Source organism: Canis lupus, chromosome 13, assembly GCF_048164855.1.
Source record: "Canis lupus baileyi chromosome 13, mCanLup2.hap1, whole genome shotgun sequence".
In the NCBI taxonomy this organism is placed as follows: Eukaryota; Metazoa; Chordata; class Mammalia; order Carnivora; family Canidae; genus Canis; species Canis lupus.
This window is the reverse complement of record NC_132850.1, coordinates 52,302,874-52,321,036: the sequence shown is the minus strand read 5'-3', so window position 1 is coordinate 52,321,036 and position 18,163 is coordinate 52,302,874. Positions and strand designations below refer to the sequence as shown.

General features: G+C 42.8%; 1 protein-coding gene and 1 long non-coding RNA gene across 8 annotated transcripts in view; one reads left to right on the top strand and one right to left on the bottom strand.

The window, feature by feature from the left end:
• Positions 1-18,163, bottom strand: part of TRIM2 (tripartite motif containing 2) — a 169,709-nt gene that overhangs the window by 126,888 nt on the left and 24,658 nt on the right. The window lies entirely within an intron of this gene.
• Positions 12,241-15,176, top strand: LOC140603102 (uncharacterized). 2 transcript variants are annotated; one of them, XR_012006155.1, is made up of 5 exons: positions 12,241-12,366; positions 13,480-13,696; positions 14,301-14,379; positions 14,691-14,836; positions 15,103-15,176. It is a non-coding gene; the product is annotated as an uncharacterized lncRNA (long non-coding RNA). The 2 variants fall into 2 exon arrangements; XR_012006156.1 differs by lacking the exon at positions 12,241-12,366 and adding an exon at positions 12,373-13,389.

Sequence of the window (18,163 nt, the reverse complement as noted above, 5' to 3'; positions counted from 1 at the left end):
TTGATCACTCTCATTTTTTTTGGTGTATATTGCGATGAGCTTTGATATAAGTATACTCCTATGAAACATTACCACAATCAAGACAGGAATATACCCAAAACCCCCAAAAGCTTCCTAGCATCTCTTTCTAATCCCTCTCTCCTGCCCTTTCCTGCATCCACAGCCCTAGCCCCAGGCAACCATGGATCTGCTTTCTGTTATATAGATTAATTTGCTTGTTTAGTATTTTATGTAAGTGCAATACTACAGAATATACTTTTTGTTTGGCTTCTGTCTTAGTCTGTTCATGATGTTATAGCAAAATACCGCAGACTGAGTAGCATATAAACAACAGAAATTTATTTCCTACAATTCTAGAGGCTGGAAGTACAAGATCAGTGTGCCAGCATCCGTGAGGGCTCTCTTCCAGGTTGTAGACTTCCCACTGGGTCCTCACATGGAAGGGGCAAAAGAGCGCTCTTGGGCATTAACCTCACTCATGATGGCTCCACTCTCATAACCTAATCACCTCCCAAAGGCCCCATCTCCTAGTACCAACACTTTGGGCATTAGGATCTAAACATGTCTTTGGGGGGTTGGTATACAAACATTCAGACCATTGCAGCTTCTTTTATTCCACATTTTTTTGAGATTCATCCAACATTTTGGGGTGTATCACTAGTTCATTCTTTTTTATTTTTTATTTTTTAAAAAAGATTGTAATTATTCATGAGAGACAGAGAGAGAGAGAGAGGCGGAGACACAGGCAGAAGGAGAAGCAGGCTCCATGCAAGGAACCCGACATGGGACTTGATCCTGGGATTCCAGAATCACGCCCTGGGCCAAAGGCAGGTGCTAAACCGCTGAGCCACCCAGGGATCCCCAAGTTCATTCTTTTTTATTGCTAAGCAGAATTCCATTACATGAACATACCACAATTTGTCCACTCCGTTTTTTTTTTTAAAGACATTCATTCTAGAGAGAGAAAGTGCACACACGGAAGTGAGCAGAGGGAGAGAGAGGATCTGAAGCAGAACTCTGCATAGAGCGAGGAGCTTGATGTGGGGCTCAATCCCAGGACCCCAAGATCATGACTGGAGCCAAAACCAAGAGTCAGACATTCAGCCAGCTGTGCCACCCAGGCGCCCCTATCCACTCACTTCTTAAAGGAATTTTAATCAATACATTGATTTGATATTCCAAGATTAAGGAAGAGGCAAGAGAACACGAATCATAACTTTTCAGAATCTAGCTTTCCTTCTTTTTCTCCTCCTTTATGGTCTCCCCACCTCATCTCCAAAGCCCTCTCATATGCTTAGCCCCATACCCATTCTCCTTTCCCCAGCCTTCATTTGCTGAAACTATTGGCCCAATATTGGCCCTTTGCTCCTGAATTCCAAGCTGGAGTGAAGAATCACTGTGGGACACGAGGTGAAGCCTCAGTTCCTTCAGCCTCTTGTCAGTGCCTGCACCTCTCTTCAGGTATCCCGGGCCCCCCACATCTCTGATCTCCTTCTTATTTTGCCTCTTCCCTATCTCTGCCTTCTACTCTCCTACACTTGGATGGGACTCACTGCCTCTTCTCCACTGTCCATGCTCCATTCACCTTACCTAGAAAGAACTATATGGTTGGTCCTGGCCTAAATCTGCCCAGTCCTGGGTTTCTGCCAAATATATTCCATTAATTAAGGGAGGCAGCATGGTAGTGCTTGAGAGCACAGACCCTGGAGCAGGCTACCACACACCAGCTGTGACTCAGCACTGTGCCTCTATTTCCTCATCCACAATTGAGGATAACTGTCCTCCCTCATATGACTGTCATGAAGATTAAATAAGATCTAGTAAGCATTAATATGTGTTGCATAAAACAGATACGAATTAACAGTCAAGTACTCTTCCTCACTGCAAAAAAAAATTCTACTCTCGTTCATAGATTTATTCAAAGATTATTGATCAAGGAACTCTTCCCAAAATGGAGGAATAAAGCAGTGAACATAACATACACAAATTACATTCTACTAGGGCAGACAAATGGTATAGAAATTGATACCTAGAAGTATAGACCATGTCTGTTCAGTGCCTTGGGGACATACAGAGTAGCCTAAAAGCAGGATTGGGAATTTCCAGGAGTGGGTCTGAGTAGGCTGAGCTGAATTAGAGAGTTGTAGTCAGGGTGATCAGGAAAGCCCTCGCTGACAAGGCACCCTCTGAGAGCAGACCCGAATGGTCTCAGGGAACATGCCACAGGCCCATCTGGAGAAAGAACATCCTTTGTGTTAGAAACAAGTGCAAAGGCCCAAAGGTCCCTGTCGCCTGGCTGTTCAGTAGCTGTTGTAGATTAGCTGACTATAGATGGAGATACTATGTTGAATTTTCATTAATTTCACTCATTCTACTTTGAGTTAGAATCTCTTGACCTTGAAGTATGTTTTTTCCCCCAAAATGTTCAGAGATGGATACTTTGGCTGTGAATTTAGAGCCTCAACACATTTTAGCATACAGATACAATGCTGGTTATGGTGGAATCCAAATAAAGTGGGTTGACCTTTGTCACTCTGTGTCTAGACAGTCACCACGATGCTGGGATGAGTGGACACTAGGGATTACCCTCGTTGCCTCTGAGGCTTCACTAGGACACTGGCCACTCAGATCAGGGTGTAGCATCCAAAAGGCGATTGGGAGAATGCTGAGAGACCTCGCAGAGAGCAACCAAGACAATAGAAGAAACAGAAAATAAATCCAGACAAGATATTTTAGGAACTGAGCATGTAATTATTTAATTTGAAGAAGAGATGCTCATATGTTCCTTTCCTCTGAGAACAAACTAGAAGAAAATAGGCCTAACTTGCAGGATGATGACTTTACAGATGTTTGTAAAACACACACACACACACACACACACACACACACACAAAACAAAACCCAGAGCTTCCTTATAGGAAGGCTTGTCAACCAGTGTAGGTTGTTTGACTCCTAGACTCTGAACTTCTTGAAAGGAAGAAGAATATGAAGGAAAAATCCCCCACCTGTAATTTTTAACCTTCTTGTTAGTTGGACTTTTTCCTAAAACTATATCACCATGAAGCAAATCAGTTGTTTAAAAAAAATAAATACAGAAAATAGGAAGGCGAGCTAACATTTTCCAATCCTCTTCTGGGATGGCCCTTGGGGGCAGGGTGGGGGGTGCAGCTTGTCTTTCTCTGTCTTTGGGTGGAATCTCAGATCCCCAGGAACTTTTTCAGTTACTCTTAGGTAATCAAAAGTCTCCTGAGCACTTTCAATACCAGAAACAATCTCATTTCAGTAATTTGAATGTCTCTTGAAAAAAACCCATAAACAATAAAAGGAAAGAATTGATAGAACTTTACCAAATTTTAAAAATCTGTTCTTCCAAAGGCAATACCAAGAAAACAAAAAGGCAAATCACAGACTGGAAGAAAATATTAGCAGCTTGTATCTGACAAAGAACTTATGTGCCCAGACTATATGAAGACTCTAATTACTGAGCTGCAGCACAATAGAAATTAGAAAACTAGTAAATCGATGTTTAAAAATGGGATAAAATATTGAAGAGACATTGACAAAAGAAAATATGCAAGTGGCCAATAAGCACATAATAAGATGCTCAACATCATTAGTCATCTGGAAAATGAAAATTTAAACTGTAATGAGATACCACCACACAATGACTAGAATAGCTAAAATTTAAAAGCCTGATATGACCTAAAGTTGTGGAAGATGTGGAACAACTGTGATTCCCATACATTGTTTGTGGCAATATCATGAAAGAGAATAACCTCTAAGGATGAACGTTTGGCAATTTATTATAAAAGTAAACACCCATGTACCATATAGCCCAACAATTTCTACTTATAGGTAATTACCCAGAAGAAATGAAAACATGTCTTCATGGAGACTTATAAAGGAACATTCACAGCTTATTAATCCAGAAAAGAAGCCCAAATGTCCATCAATAGGTGGATGGAAAATAAACTATAATATACCCATTCAGGAGCACCTGGGTGACTCAGTCAGTTAAGTGTCTGCCTTTGGCTCAGGTCATGATCCCAGGGTCCTGGGATTGAACCCCACATCAGGCTCCCTGCTCAACGGAAGTCTGCTTCTCTTTCTCCCTCGGCCTCTGCCTCTCCTCCTGCTTGTGCTCTCTCGCTCTCTCTCTCAAGTAAATAAATAAAATTGTTTTAAAATATATATACCCATTCAATAGAACACTATTCAGGAATAGAAAGGAACTAACTGCTGATACACACAACATGAATAGATCTCAGTAATTTTGCACTGAGTGTAAGAAGTCAGATACCAGAGCGCATGCTGTATAATTCCATTTATATGAAATTCTATATTTTTCATTCTTCTATAAAATTAAAGTTAATCGGGATGCCTGGGTGGCTCAGAAGTTGAGCATCTGCCTTCAGCTCAGGGCGCGATCCCATGGTCCCGGGATCGAGTCCCACATCAGGCTTCCTGCATGGAGCCTGCTTCTCCCTCTGCCTGTCTCTGCCTGCCTCTCTCTCTGTGTCTCTCATGAATAAATAAATAAAATCTTTAAAAAAAAATAAAGTTAATCTACAGAGGCAGAAGTTAGATCAGTGTCCCTGGGGCTGGAAGAGGATGGAGCTCAAGGAACTTTTTTTTTTTTTTTTTTTTTTTTATTTATTTATGATAGTCACAGAGAGAGAGAGAGGCAGAGACACAGGCAGAGGGAGAAGCAGGCTCCATGCACCGGGAGCCCGATGTGGGACTCGATCCCGGGTCTCCAGGATCACGCCCTGGGCCAAAGGCAGGCGCCAAACCGCTGTGCCACCCAGGGATCCCTCAAGGAACTTTTGAAGATGATGGAAATGCTGTATGGTGGTTATGCAGGCACACATTTGTCAAAACTCATTGAACTATCCACTTAAAATGGATGGTTTATTGTATGTAAGTTAGACTTCTTTAAAAATATCCCTTCCAGTGTAATAACAACTCTAATCTCTTATTTTATTTAGAGCTTCTCCTTCCCCAAATTCTTTTATGCTTTCACCCTGGAAATGTAAAGTGGCTCTAGGAGGGAAGGTTGGATTTTATTCTTTCTTCCAGGGCAGCCCCCGTGGCTTAGTGGTTTAGCACTGCCTTCAGCCCAAGGTGTGATCCTGGAGACCCGGGATCAAGTCCCACATTGGGCTCCCTGCATGGAGCCTGCTTCTCCCTCTGCCTGTGTTGCTGCCTCTCTCTCTCTCTCTCTCTCTCTCTCTCATGAATGAATAAATAAAATCTTAAAAAAAAAAAAGAATTTATTCTTTCTTCCAGATTCTACTTCTTCCTCCTTTAGTTTTTGTTTCTGACCTTCCATATTTGGGCAAAGGAGGGAGAATTACAGAAAGATGGTCACAATCTTTGGGTACAGATATAATAGGACATTTGTACACTTGAAACTTGGCAGATGTCTGAACCTGACACTTGGTCTTCTGGAAAGCTTTTACGATCTTGGAGATTGCTCTGTTGTGAACCCCAGTTGAAATTCCCAAGACATGGCTGACATTTCTCCAGCTGACAGTGAGAGTCAGTGCCTTATCATGCAAGAATGTACCTCACACAGACTCACTCTCCCTTTGTCAAGGTCCAATCATTCCTCCACACAAATAAATTCTGAAACTTTCATAAAAATGTTGCTCAAAGATTCTGGAATTCAAATTTGTTGTGTTATGACGCAGTAAAATTTTTTAAATTCAATTTAGTTAACATATAGTAATCATTAGTTTCAGGGTGGAGTTTAGTGATTCATTAGTTGCATATAACACCCAGTGCTCATTGCATCACGTGTTCTCCTTAATGTGCATCACCCAATTACTTTATCCTCCCACCCCTCTCTCCTCCAGCAACCCTTAGTTTATTTCCTATAGTTAGGAGTCTCTTGTGGTTTGTCTCCCTCTGTTTTTATCTTTTTTTCTTTCCTTGTTTTTATCTTATTTTTTTCCTTCTTTCCCCCTATGCTCGTCTGTTTTGTTTCTTAAAGTCCACATATGAGTGAAATCATATGTATTTGTCTTTCTCCGATTGACCTATTTCACTTAGCATAATAACCTCCAGTTCCATCCACTTTGTTGCAAATGGCAAGATTTCATTTTTGATGGCTGAGTAATATTCCATTGTATGTAAGTTATTGTAGGAAGTTAGACTTTACATCTTCTTTACCCATTCATCTATCAAAGGATATCGTGGCTCCTTCCACAGTTTGGCTATTGTGGACACTGCTGCATAAATATTGTGCATGTGTCCCTTTGAATCATTATTTTTGTCTCTGGATAAATATCTAGTAGTGCAATTGCTGTATTTTTAACTTTTTGGAGAATCTCTGTATTGTTTTCCAGAGTGGCTGAACCAGTTTGCATTCCCACCAATAGTTCCCCTTTCTCCACACCTTCACCAACATTTGTTGTTTCTTGAACTGTTTTTAGCCATTCTGACTGGTGGGAGTTGGTGTCTCCTTGTGATTTTGATTTGTATTTCCAGTAATAGGTCTTTAATTAGAATTATCTTCATATAGAATTTTTTCTTTATAAACAGCATGTTTTACAAGCATGATTGAGATTTTCAATTCTAAGAAGAATAAGTATCTTTTGATATGAAGAAGACATGTGGCAGACAGGGTGAGGCTCTAATTCAGTCAGAGGACGTAGAAGATGGCCCAGACTAGGAAGAGCTGTGCTTCCCCTTTCAGGAACTTGGCAGTTGAGACAATACTTGAAAAGCAGCCCTCAGATGTGCCTGGCTGGCATCTTAGTTTCTGTGTAATTCTAGAAGATTCTGCTCTGTGCTGTCCCTTGAGCCCCAACAAGAATTCCTTCCTTAGCGACAAAGCATGAGAACAAGGCTCTTCCAGTTTCTTTCACAGATTTTATGAGGATAAAGTGGTTCCAATTTTTCAAAATTCATCTGAGGCTTAAGTACTATCTCCTAGAAAATCTCTTAAAACTCTCCATATTTCTTCTGCTTTAAAAAATTCTGAGGATATTCACATCTCATCTTCAATCTCCAGTTTGTCAGCTTCACTGAATCAAAGGATTGTTAGAGCCCAATGTAACCTAAGAGCTTCTTACGTCATAGATAAGTAAACCATGATCCAAGGAAGCAAAGTGACCCAGTTCCCACCACTCAGACCAGACTCCAGACTTTCCCTCAGGCTCTCACTGGGTTTCTCAAGCTCAGTACCATTAACATTTTGGGCTGGATAATTCTTTGTTGTGAGGGGTTGTCCTATACACCATAGGATGTTTATCAGCATCCCTGACCTCTACCCGCTAGATGCCAGAAGTACCTCTTCACCCTCCTTCATTGTGACAGCCAAAAATGTCTCCAGACATTGCCAAATGTCCCATAGGGACAAAGTCTCCTGCTTGAGAACCATTTGTCTACCAGTTTCCTCAGCTCCCTACCACAATGAGCTAGGAGATGGTCAATTTGAATAACAGTGGCAGTGTGTGGTACACGTGCATCTTGCTTGGTTTGCTTCCCCCACTCAGCTGCTAAGTGAACCCAATCTTTCTTATCAAACGCCTCCTTAGTGAGAGATTAGCCCTGGTCATGGTGAACAGGCCCACAGGAATCATGAAATCTTTTTCTGCTTCTGCAGTTCTCCTTATGTAATTTCCTGTGTCTATATTCTGTCTCCCTCTCTGAGCTCCTTGAGAGTGGAGGCATATCCTCCCTGATTGGCAGAATTCATCTTAGATCGTCCGCACTGCATGTGGTGCCAAGGACAAAGCAGAAGCATAATAAATGTGATTGGCTAAACCACTCTTCAGTGAGGCTGGGTCTTTTTCAAACACAAAGGCACAGCTGCTCAGATGTTTACATGTGTACACATCAGAGCAAATGTGAAGGGAACACACCCCATGCCCCAGCAAACGGCTGACCACCAAGTCCCTCTATGGTTCCAGATCCACGGAGTTACCCTGAGAAGGCTGAGTACTACCAAGCTGAAAAGGTTAAAACCTCTAAGACTGACGTTCTTTTTTGCTTTATGTAAGTGAAGTTGGCACTGAGTAAACTTGGAATAAAAAGACCAATGTAGTGGAACAAGGAGTTCGATCTGTAACTGACTGTGAACAATCAATTGAGATAACTCACTACCTTCGGACCAGCCTAGACCAATGTAGTGAAAGCAAAAATATTCCTGAAATTTCCAAACTGATATCCTGAGCATTGAATAGCTGTTTGGATAAGGAGCCTGTCATGTAAGGAACTAGTTCTGTGGATGCTCTTTTGGCCAGGACTTTTTTTTGTAGAAAGAACTAAACTCTGCTCTCAGGTAACTACAGTCAAAATGAAAGAGAGTCAAGATAGTAAGTCGACGTACTGTGGTGATCATTTCACAGTGTATACAAATACCAAATCACTATATTGTACTCCTGAAAACAATATGATGTTATATGCCAACTACATTTCAATAAGACACCCATTCATTCACCCATTTGCTCATTTGTTTTGTAATTCCTTCGATAAATACATAGGAAGAATGTAGGTATCAAAAACGGACATAAAAGGGCAAATCACTGTGGGACAATGCTACTGAGGGGACGTCAAAAATGCCTGGCAAAATTAGGGAGATACAAGTCAAAACCACAATGAGATACCACCTCACACCTGCCAGAATGGCTAACATTAACAAGTCAGTAAACAACAAATGTTGGCAAGGAAGGAGGTGGAGAAAGGGGAATCCCCTTACACTGTTGGTGGGAATGCAAACTGGTGCGGCCACGCTGGGAAACAGTGTAGAGGTTCCTCAAGAAGTTAAAACTAGAGCTACCCTACGATGCAGCAGTTGTACTACTGGGTATTTACCCAAAGATACAGATGTAGTGAAACGATGGGACACCTGCACCCCAGTGTTCATAGCAGCAATGTCCACGATAGCCAAACTGTGGAAGGAGCCAAGATATCCTCTGACAGATGAATGGATAAAGATGGGGACGCCTGGGTGGCTCAGCGATTGAGCGTTTGCCTTTGGCTTAGGGCGTGATCCCAGGGTCCGGGATTGAGTCCCACATCCAGCTCCTTGTGGGGAGCCTGCTTCTCTCTCTGCCTGTGTCTCTGCCTCTCTCTCTCTCTCTCTGTCTCTTGTGTATAAATAAATAAATTTTTTTTTAAAAAAAGAATGACTAAAGAAGATATATATAGATAAATGGACTATTACTCAGCCTGATACCAAAAAGCATGAATACCTACCATTCACATTGATGTGGATGGAACTAGAGGGTATTATTCTGAGTGAAATAAGCCAATCGGAGACAGACAGCTATCATATCGTTTCACTCATATGTGGAATATAAGAAATAGTGAAAGGGACCATAAGGGAAAGGAGGGAAACTGAGTGGGGAAAAATTAGAGAAGAAGACAAGCCATGAGAGACTCCCAACTCTGGAAAAAAAGGGTTGAAGAAGGGGGAGCTGAGTAGAGGGATGGGGTAACTGGGTGAAGGGCATTAAGGAAGGCATATAATGGGATGAGCACTGGGTATTATACCATATGTTGGTAAACTGAATTTAAATGAAAAATTAATTTAAAAAAATTTTAAAGAATGCCTGGCAGATAGATAGATAGATAGATAGATAAATAAATAAATAAATAAATAAATAAATAATGCCTGAGTAGGGTATAGCCACTATGGAAAACAGTATGAAGGGTCCTCATAAATCGAACTGCCATTTGACCCAGCAATTCTCCTTCTAGGAATATATCCAAGGATTAAGAAAAACATGAAGGATCCCTGGGTGGCGCAGCGGTTTGGCACCTGCCTTTGGCCCAGGGCACGATCCTGGAGATCCGGGATCGAGTCCCACATCGGGTTCCCTGCATGGAGCCTGCTTCTCCCTCTGCCTGTGTCTCTGCCTCTGTGTGTGTGTGTGTGTGTGTGTGTGACTATCATAAATAAATTTTTTTAAAAATTTTAAAAAAATTAAAAAATATAAAAAAAAGAAAAACATGAGTTTGGAAAGATATCTGCACCCCATGTTCACAGCAGCATTGTTTACAGTAGCCAAGGCATGGCAACAACCTAAGTGTTTATCGATGGATAAATGGCTAAAGAAGTTGTGGTACATACATATAGATCAAAAAGAGAAAGACAAATGCTGTATGATCTCACTTACATATGGAATCTAAAAACCAACCAAATGCATAGAAAAAGGAATCGTATTTGTGGTTACCAGAAGTGGGGGTGGGGTGGAGGTGAGTGGGTAGGGGGAGGAAGAATTGGAAGAGAGTGGTCAGAAGGTACAAACTTCCAGTTCTAAGGTAAGTAAGTACTAGGAATGTCATGTATATCAGGATGATGACAGCTAGCACAGTTGCATGCTACGTCAGAAAGTTAAGAGAGTTAGATCCTAAGAGTTCTCATCACAAGGAAAAATTTTTTCCCTTTTTCTTTTTATTGTATTTAAATGAGAAGGTAGATATTAGCTGAACTTATTGTGGTATCATTGCACAATGTATGTAAATCAAATCATCACGTTGTATAACTTCAACTTATATGATGATATATGTCAATTATTTCTCAAAAAGACTGGGGAAAAATTGGGATGCCTGGGTGGCTCAGCGGTTGAGTGTCTGCCTTTGGCTCAGGGCGTGATCCTGGATTCCCGGGATTGAGTCCCACATTGGGCTCCTTGCAAGGAGCCTGCTTCTCCTCCCTCTGCCTATGTCTCTGTCTCTTTTTCTGTGTCTCTCATGAATAAATGAATAAGATTTTTTTTAAAAATTTTTTTAAAGACTGGAGAAAAATTAATTAATTAAAAAAGAAAAAGAATATCTGGCTAGGGAATTTGTCCTAGAAATGGTATTTGGATGGAATAGGACACTACTACTGCACTCCAAAAAGAAGGAATGGCATTCCCTACCATGGAGAAAATGACTAGTGCACGTGGCAATGTGTCACCAGGCATGAAGGATGGCAGTCGATTCTATGCTCCTGATGAGGTTTCTCCTGAGAGACCCCACTCCACTTCCTGATGACAGGGGAAAAGCAGCATATGGATGGTAGTGTCCTGATTCCCAAAGGGCCACTGGAATGTCACCTCAGGCCAATCACAGGTGAGCAAGGCTGAACTCATTCATCCTTACTCCTGCCATCCAAAGCCCATCTTAATTGGCCACGGCTGGGGAGAACAAGTTTTTCTCAAAGTGCCCAGAGGACTTCTTGTCACTCACGCGATTCCTTATCCTCCCATTATGGACTGGATATTTGTGCCTCCCCCCACTCATAAGTTGAAACTCTAACATCAGTGTGACTATATTTGGAGATGGGACCTCTAAGGAAGTAAATGAGGCTAAATGAGGTCATAAAGGTGGGGCTCTGATCCAACAGGACCATGCTGGGACCCTGATCTCAGACTTCCAGCCTCAAGAGGTGTGAGAAAATACATTTCTGTGGTTTAAACCACTCAGGCTATGGTATTTTGTTATGGCAGCCCAAGCAGATTAAATTACACTCTCTCTGCCCCATGAACTAGAATCCCTGGCCAAGGTAAAAGGCCTGTGGTTCACTCATTATGTTCAGGAAGTTCATCACCATTCAACTTGGCTGTCCTTTGTCACAGACATTACATTATTGAGTAGTACTGTGCTTTACCCTGACTCTGCCAATTAACCTCTACGAGGTTGGCAACTGTTATCCCCATTTTACACATGAGGAAGGTGAAGCTCAGAAAAGTCAAGAAACTCGCCCAAGATAAGACTAATCTAAGTGGCGGAGTTGGAACTAGAACACAGATCTGAAAGTTCCTCATGATCATCCAATATGCACCTGCAAGGGATCCTACTCTTTGCTTGGCATGTTTTTGCTATCACTAATCTCTGAGCTTCTTTTATTTCTTCATTAGGTACCTTTGGCTCTTTCTCATCCAGGGCCTCTCTCTTGAGTGAGTTTGCTAACACTGTCATAAACCTGGATCTGAGCCTGATCCCACAGCCTCCTTCTCCGTTCCCCTGTACCCTTCTGGACAATCCTGTCTCACCCCCTGGGTGTCACTCACAGAACCTACATGCAGAGCTGGGGCCTCAGACACTGCTCCAACCTTTGCTACAGCCCTCCGCCAGCCCTCGTACATACCCTCAGCAGATGTCTCTTTTTTTCTACTTTATCCAACACACACTTTCCAGGAACGTTTTTCATCTGGCTGGGGCCATGGGGCCTTGTCACAGGAATGTGAAATAATGCAATTGTTAAACCATAAATGCAAGTGGGAGGGCTGAGGGGCAGCTTACGCAACATCACCCAGTGGCGGCACAGACCACAAAGGCTGTGCATCAGGGGAGAGCAAGGTGGCTCTGCGCCAGCAAGGGCAGGAAAGGTTCTGGAGCAAGTGTAATCTGTGACGGCATCAGGCGGTGAGATCGGGGCTTTGGGGCCAGACACTAAGAGAGCCAACCTTATCATTTACTCTCTCTCTCTCTCTCTCTATTTCTGTCTCTTTCTTTCTTTCATCACATCTTTCTTATATTCCAGCTACTATGCTGAGTGGTAGAGATACAGCAGTGAACAAGCTCCCTGGGGAAAATCAGATAATAAATAAGATCATGGGCGACAACAACTCCAAAGGAACAACCAGGGTGATCTGATGGAAGGGACCAGGCCACAGGAAAGGCATCTTGAGGAGGTGGGAGGGAAGCAGAGGGAAGGAACAGCCTTGATTGATGTAGGGCAGCACTTCTTGAGAATGAGGAACAAAAAGAAGCCAGTGGGGCTGGAGGACAATTGCAATTTTTATCATTTAACACAAGAATTAAATTATTCTGAATCATCTCATGGATTTGGGGAGAAATCCACAAAATCATAACATGTACCATATCATAGCATGCACGCCCCAAGGACTGAGAATGAACTCAGTTCCATAACACTAACCCTGAGCGGGCACCTGGGACACAGCGGGCACTGTGTTCGCTGCTTTTATTCTCACGTTCCAGCTCATTCAGTCCTAATAACGGTCCTCTGGGGTACACACTGTGTATAGATGAGAAAACCGAGTCTCAGACACATACCACCCGAGGTCATACAGCAGACAAGCGCCAGACTAGGGCCTGAACACATGTACTCAGGCCCCAGGGCTTCGCCCAGCCGAGACAGCACATCTCCTTTCCTGGTTTTATGATCCCCCAAACCACCTGGAGTCTGCAGACCCAATGGCATCTGGTGCGGCCTCAAGAGGCACTCCTTCTTTGCACTCTCCCCTGTCTGGCTTCACTTCCAGCTCTGAACCAAAGGACAGCTTCTTCCCCTTCTGCAACTCAGTTTCTCCCTGAGGGCCTCAGTTTCCCCACCTGTAAAATGGGCTGCTGTGAGCCCTCAATGGACCAAGGTGGGTAGGGAGCCCTTTCCTTGCTTTCCCTTCAAGGATGCAGAAAATGTCAGAGGTGAGGATGATGCAAAGCTGTTAACTGGGATTCGGTGACACCATTTTCCAGAATACGTCCATTTCTAAAAGCAAGGTTCTCCATTGCCAGGACCTCAAGGTAGGAAGTAGATGCCAGAACAACTTTCTGGAGAATGGAAACCCACATCCTCTGACTTCTGTGCAGCATCCTCCCTAGCACAGGGGGCCCAGTGTCACCTGGGGAGACGAGGGAAGACAGGAGCTGGTCTATGAAAGGAGCAGGAGTCCAGTGGGCATCTCACAGCCTCAAGAAAGCAGCACACGCTGCATCGCCACCTCCAGCCCTGGTATGTGGGGTTGCTGGGATTGAGTCCAAATGAGAAGTGTGCCAGGGACTCATCACTGACACCCCCCACCTTCTGCATCCTGGCCCTAACTTCATACCCCTTGTTCTTGGCAGATGAGGGAAGGTTGAAAGCCACAGCTGTCTTCAGAATGGGAGGTGGCAGGGTCTGGGCCCATGAGCCTCTTACAGTCTGGGGATAAGTTTTCCTAATGTGTGCACTGGAGGCAGGGGAGTCGGTGAGCTCTTGTTCTGCTCAAATGGCTGTCCCAGCCTAACTCAGAATCTGGCCATCACACAGTTGGAAGTTGTGTGCTAGAGCCACTCCCCTAGCCTGACACCTGTGACCAGAGCCCATAGGAACCCCCAGAACCACCTCTCTTCCTTCTCCTGTCTTTAAGAGGTTTTCTAAAGAGGCATTATGCCTAAGGGTTAGTCTAACTACCCAGCCGGCATCCCACCTATTCTGTGCGAATTGGGCAACTGAACTGCCACAGGCCTCAATTCCTTCATCTGTAATATAGATTAGTAATGGTAGCCACTTCAAAGAGTTGTTATGAGCATACATAAGTTAGTACTTTTTTTAAAAAGCTTATTTATTGTTTTAGTAATCTCTACACACAACAGGGGGCTTGAACTCACAACCTCGAGATCAAGAGTTGTATGCTCTACCAACTGAGCCAGCCGGTAAGTTGGTACTTAGAAGAGTACAAGGTTCATTATGTAAGAGTTAGCTCTTTATCATCATTATTACAATTATACATGCTCATCCTCCTGAGATCCTCTTCCTTAGTCCTTCCCAGAGGGCTCTATGTGACATTTGAGGCAAGTATATAGGCATATCTTTTTGAGGGCAAGGACATCTCTAATACAACAGTGCCTCATACCAGGGGGCACTTGATATACGTATTTGTAGAATGAATGAATGGATGCCTAAGGGAACAAGCAACAGGGGTTAGTTAGTATTTTCCCCAAGGGATGATTTTTTTTTCCTCTAGGCAAGATTGCAACATTGAAAACTTGACTTTCAAAGGCCATGTGCTCTGACAGCTAAGACTTGGGACCAAGGAGCTCTTGCCTCTGCTTCTGGCCATCTTCCAATTAGCTGCATGACGCAAGGCTGCCTAGAGCCTCTATTGTCCTGGTAAGAATAACAATTCCCACCTCCTAGGGGTATGGTAAAAATTAATGAGATGGCATGTGAAATGTGCCATGAACTTCACAAAAGAAAAACCTTATGTTACAATTTGGAAATTTATTTAAAATGTACCAAAAAATGCACTGAGCTAATGGAGCTGTTAATTTGTTGAGGGCAAAGTATTCCTCTTGTTTAGTTAGCTTCACAGAGGCAAAATTATGTTTACTAGGTAGCCCTATGAAGACAAAGCAAGTTCATTTTGTTCCCTGCAGGTCTCAAATGCCAAGTGAAAATAGCTGTCCTCATCTCACCAGCTTAAATAAAATTCAATTTTGTGTTCTGAGAATTTGGCCTGGTTTGGAAGAGAATTCCAGGGCTGTGGTGATTGTCCACTTAACCACAGAGATCTGGCAACAAAAGTCTATTATGGTTAAAGATTGTCCTCCTCCTAACCAGCATCCTAAACACAGGGCAGCTGCCTGTCTGCACTCAAGTCCCTGCTGGGAACACCACGGGATGCTTGATGCACTGAGGTTCATGTGCCCAGTGACTCAGTCTAGTCTTATGTGATACTGCATTAATCAGGTGTTGACTTTCTAAAGATCCCTTAAAAAGCTCTTAGGTGCCAATCCATCTACTGCCACAGGACTGGGGCTTCCATTTGCTTCCAATTTCAACCATCTGAAAGAAAAAAACCCTTGTCATTATGCTTAAATGGTAATATAAGTCCCTTTTTCTGTGAAATATGAATGAGCAGAGTCCAGCATGAGTGTCTCAGAATGAAGCTAAAGGCAGATCAGTGTGAGCTTCATGACTCAAAAGATGCCTTGACACAGCATTTCCCAAGGTAGTCTCCCCAGGAGAGAAGCAAATAAGTGAAACCAGGGAAAATACAAAATTGTAGTTAAGACTGGATGATTCCGAATGAAACAGACTTCCTTGCTGCGGACCTTCTCAGAGCCCTTAATGTATTAACATGCATTGTGAGTATCTAAGAAAAGAGTATAGTCTCCATGACTCTCAAGTTGTTTGATCAAGGATCATTTTGTATTACCCCTTGCCTCAAAGCCAACATCTCAAGGAACTAGAAAAACTGCTTGTTAGCATAGCAAACTTTCCCACAAAATAGGCCTCTTCATCCTCTATCAACTGCAAAATAAATATTACTCCTATTTCCCTGTAAGCATGGGAGGCAGCCAAAAGGCACTACAGCCTTAATTCTGACTCACAATATCCTCTTCAGCTTTTTTTTTTAAAGTTTGTTCTCTTAGACCAAAGCCGTCTGAGGAATTAATCTTTAACGAGTCCATCAGTTGGTTGTTAGCAAATCTTCCACAAATCCAGAGTCTGGCTATTTGAAACGGTAGTGAGCTGCACAAACTACAGCCTACAAACATCGCCTGCTGCACTAATGCATTCACATGGTAGGACCAGCCCAAAGTCCGGCAGGGCTCTTGGGTAACAAGATTACGGAGGCTGCCTGGGTAGAAGCTGTCTTGGCGGTGACTTCATTTGGTAGCGACTATTAATTGTCCACCATCATCCTCCCTTTCTTCCATCCGCTGGAACCCTTGATCTGTATATGGGCCCAGGAACACAAGAACAAAGGCTTCATTTCTTAGGTTCCCTTCCAGCTAACTGTGGCCATAAGACTATGTTTTGACCAATGAGATGCACAGGGAAAAACTAGCGACATCTTCCAGGAAACCTTGTGGAAGGTGTCACAGGTGACACAGCCCTTTGGTTCCCCTTCACACTTTTCTTCAAACCTTTCCCCTTCCCGCTGGCTGGAATGTGGGGAATGGCTGGTACCCCAGCAGCCCTCTTTGACCATGAGTTGGAAGCCAGTTACCAGGGTACACAAATAACAAAAGCAATGGAGCCCTAGACTCTGACAACTTTATGAACTGGACTGGACTATTCTCCTCTGGATTCTTTCTACCTGAGAGAGAAATAAATTTCCCTCTTGATCAAGCTGTTGTGAGTTTTCTGTCACAGCTGAATTAAGTCTTAACCAATGCAACCAACAGCACACAAAAATTTTCTCATTGGGAAGTAATTTTAATTTTAGTTGCATGAATAGTAGTGAGAACTCTGGTACACCCTTTACGCAGGCTTAGCAATTACTAGTGTTTTGCCACATTTGCTTTATTGTTCTTAATTTTATCATGTAATTTTTAACCATTTTAGAGGGAACTCCATACATCATGCCCCTTTATACTCTTAAGCACTTCAAAATGAAGAAGTCAAAGACAAACGCTTCCACACAACCATAGTTACAAAATTCAGGAATGTTTTCATTGATGCAATACTACTACCTCATTTCTAGTCCATATTCCGATTTTACCAATTGTCACAATAATGTCTTTTCCAGCCCACGATCTAATCAGAATCATACATTTATTTGTCATGACTCAGATATTAAATTTTAAGGGAGTATTCCTTTTTTTAAGAAAAAGGAAAAATCCAAATTAAAAAGAAATATTGTTCGCATTTCTAGCTTATTGCCACTTCTACCTCTTTTATCTCTAAAATTCACAAATCTGCCGTTCTCCTGCTATCAAGCTCAACTCTGGGCCCCCAAATGCAGTAGGTTGCCCCAATGTGTTTCCCTAGATTTACCAGACAACATGCTGCTCCCATTATTCCCCAATCCCGCTTCCGTGACTTCCACTCATTCCAGTTACAAGGAGGTCATCGTTACTGCTGTGTTAGAAACCTTCACCTATGAGCATCTCAAGAGTGGAGAAGAGCCCACTGTGTACATCATTCCCAATAACTGCCTGATAGAATCAATACACTAGAAAAAATTGCCTAGGCCCTTAACAAAGAGGAGGGAATATGGATCCTTTAGGCCCCCTGAATGTAGTTAGCCAGTAAACAGTTGAGTTTTATTTGCTTTGACGTGGATAGAACTGGAGGGTATTATGCTTAGTGAAGTAAGTCAATCGGAGAAGGACAATCATCATATGGTTTCACTCATACAGGGAACATAAAAAATAGTGAAAGGGGTTATAGGGGAAAGGAGAGAATATGAGTGGGAAAAATCAGAGAGGGTGACAAAATATGAGAGACTCCTAACTCTGGGGAACAAACAAGGGGTAATGGAAAGGGAGGGGGGCGGGGGGATGGGGTGACTGGGTGACGGGCACTGAAGGGGGCACTTGACGGGGTGAGCACTGGGTGTTATACTGTATGTTGGCAAATCGAACTCCAATAAAAATATACATAAGAAAATAAACAGTTGAGTTTTGTTCAGATACGGTAGCAACCAATATCTTGCAATGCATTTAATAAAAGTGGCTTAGGAGATACGGTTTATTTGCCCTTGAG